Raw genomic sequence first — 2,196 nt, forward strand, 5'->3', positions numbered from 1 at the left:
CTTTGTTTTATTATTATTATTATTATTATTATGATAGAATCAACAATTTTTTCTGCTATCAAATTTTGTAATCTCTTGATTTGTTTTGCTTTTTTGATTCTTTATTTCTTTATAGATTATTTCTCTCTACAGACATAGATTTTGCTGCCCTCATATGGTCTGTAACTTACGTACTTTTCCAAAATCAGAACTATAGCTGACACTCCAATAGTCTCAATCTCCTGTCTACCAATGTATGTATCACTGTCTAGGACTTCAGTTCTGCCCTTCTTCCTTGGTGGCCAGAGTTAGTATTTTTTTTCTCTCTAAAGGATATTTATTCATATTTCAATCTTTCCTTAAATAATGAAGCTTTTAAGTCATTAGTTTATCTTTTTTTGGTTTTGGATATTTTTATTTCTTCAAGTTTTTATTATCAGGAGTGACTGAAATAAAAAATATAATTGAGTCCCATCGTTATTGTCATTATGGAAATGGCTTTAAGAGAAAACTGGTCAGATGAATATTATTGCTTCCCACTTTTCAACTGGTAAATAGTTGCCATCGATAAAACAGACAAGCCCAGAGAATCTGTCCAGAATGTTCAAGAATATGGTCTATTATACAACAAACCTGTTCTCGGGGAGAACACCTAGGACATAATTATGTGTACTTCTTGATCTCATCATACAAGACAAGCACAAAGGCACCACGCATGCCTCTGAAAACGTTGGATCATACACCCTTGATAAAAGCCTTGCTTCCTTCGTCTCGAGCGATCTTCCTCCAGCAGTCAAGCGTGCCTGTATACATGATATCAGTTCCTTTGCGTCCAGACTGCATCATCATACGACGGCAAACCGTGTCAAAAGGATAAGAAGTCAGGCCAGCAACAGCAGTGACAGACTGTGCAATCATCCAGCTGATGAAGATGTGAGTATTCTTGGGATCTGGGAGCATTCCCTTTGTAGTGTCATAGATACTGAAGTAGGCAGCTTGGTAGATGATAATGCCCTGTACTGACACATTAAAGCCTTGGTACAGGCCCTTAATCCCATCAGATTTGTAGATCTTAATTAGGCAGTCACCAAGGCCTTTGAATTCCCTTTCAGCTCTAGCTTTGCCCACATCAGCTGCTAGACGGGTTACGGGCAAAATCAAGAGGGTACACAAAGCACAAGGATGTGGCCCCAGCAGCACCACCTGATGCCAGGTTCCCTGCAAAGTACCGCCAAAACTGGGTCCTCTGGTCCACACCACCCAAAAAGATCTGCTTGTATTTATCTTTGAGGGCAAAGTTGAGAGCCTGGGTGGGGAAGTATCTGATGACATTGGCCAGGTTACCACGACAGGACTCCCTGTTCCTTGGGGATGCGAACCACGCAGTCTATGATGCCCTTGTATTGCTTATCTGCCATGATTTGCTTGCTGGCGTGCTGCACCTGCAGCAGCAGCTTGACCCGCTCGATGGGTGCCACCGCCGTCTTGGAGATGGCCGCGGCCACTCCACCAGCCAAGAAGTCCTTAGCGAAGGACACAGCGGCATCTGTCATGTTGAAAGCAAAAAAGAAGAGGCAGGCGACTGCAGGACAGGACTGGGTTGACAACCGGCTTTGACTCCCGGACTCTGGGGCGGTTTATCTTTTTTATATTGGATATTTCTTTATTTACATATAAAATGTTATTCCATTTCCCAGTTTCCTGTCCATAAGCCCCATATCCTCTCCCGCTCCCCTTCTTCTATAAGGCTGTTCCCCTCCACATCCATCCCCGCTTAACGCACCCCCAACATTGGGAGTCCAACCTTGGTAGTACTAAGGGCTTCTCCTTCCATTGGTGCTGAGCAAGGCCATCCTCTGCTGCATATGCACTTGGAGCCCTGGGTCAGTCCATGTTTAATCTTTGGGTAGTGTTTAGTCCCTGGAAACCCTGGTTGGTTGGCATTGTTGTCCTTATGGGGTTGCAAGCCGCTTCAGCTCTTTCAACCCTTTCTCTAATTCCTCCAACGAGGGTCCTGTTCTCAGTTCAGTGCTTTGCTGTTAGCATTCTCCTCTGTATTTGACATGCTCTGGCTGTGTCTCTCAGGAAAAACCTATATTCAGGTCCTATTAGCATGCACTCCTTAGCTTCATCCATCTTATCTAGTTTTGGTGGCTGTATATATATGGGCCACATGTGGGGCAGGCTCTAAATGACTGTTCCTTCAGTCTCTGCTCT

The 2,196-nt window shown here is 43.9% G+C and overlaps 1 pseudogene; it reads right to left on the reverse strand.

Annotated features, from left to right (window-relative positions):
• Nucleotides 1-433: 433 nt before the first annotated feature.
• Nucleotides 434-1,568, reverse strand: Slc25a5-ps7 (solute carrier family 25 member 5, pseudogene 7; annotated as a pseudogene).
• Nucleotides 1,569-2,196: the final 628 nt, after the last annotated feature.

This window comes from Rattus norvegicus, chromosome 2 (genome assembly GCF_021556685.1).
Source record: "Rattus norvegicus strain SHRSP/BbbUtx chromosome 2, alternate assembly SHRSP_T2T, whole genome shotgun sequence".
Taxonomy (NCBI): Eukaryota; Metazoa; Chordata; class Mammalia; order Rodentia; family Muridae; genus Rattus; species Rattus norvegicus.